Source organism: Hippichthys cyanospilos, unplaced genomic scaffold (assembly GCF_059441005.1).
Source record: "Hippichthys cyanospilos isolate Australia breed blue-spotted pipefish unplaced genomic scaffold, RoL_Hcya_1.0 HiC_scaffold_64, whole genome shotgun sequence".
Lineage (NCBI taxonomy): Eukaryota > Metazoa > Chordata > Actinopteri > Syngnathiformes > Syngnathidae > Hippichthys > Hippichthys cyanospilos.
This window is the reverse complement of record NW_028283420.1, coordinates 126,816-127,500: the sequence shown is the minus strand read 5'-3', so window position 1 is coordinate 127,500 and position 685 is coordinate 126,816.

Below are 685 nucleotides of genomic sequence, written 5' to 3'. Positions count from 1 at the left end.
GGTTCCCCGGAGCGGCCAAATATTAGGCAAAGTGCCGCTGTCCGCCCGGTTCTCGGGCCGGCTGTAAAAACGACTAAGTCCAACTTCAGGCTGGGAAGTGGCAAACTGAGGCCGAGTGTCCTGGTTCCCAAAATCGGCCAAATATTAGGCAAAGTGCCGGTGTCCGCCCGGTTCCCCAAACGCCCCTGGTCGCCCAACTCAGGGGCAGAAGTGCTGAAATGAGGCCGAGTTGCCTGGTTCCCTAAAGCGGCCAAAAAAAGAGCAAAGTGCCGGTGTCCGCCCGGTTCCCCAAACGCCCCTGGTCGCCCAACTCAGGGGAGAAGTGCTGAAATGAGGCCGAGTTGCCTGGTTCCCTAAAGCGGCCAAATATTAGGCAAAGTGCCGCTGTCCGCCCGGTTCCCCAAACGCCCCTGGTCGCCCAACTCAGGGGCAGAAGTGCTGAAATGAGGCCGAGTTGCCTGGTTCCCTAAAGCGGCCAAAAAAAGAGCAAAGTGCCGGTGTCCGCCCGGTTCCCCAAACGCCCCTGGTCGCCCAACTCAGGGGAGAAGTGCTGAAATGAGGCCGAGTTGCCTGGTTCCCTAAAGCGGCCAAATATTAGGCAAAGTGCCGCTGTCCGCCCGGTTCCCCAAACGCCCCTGGTCGCCCAACTCAGGGGCAGAAGTGCTGAAATGAGGCCGAGTTGCCT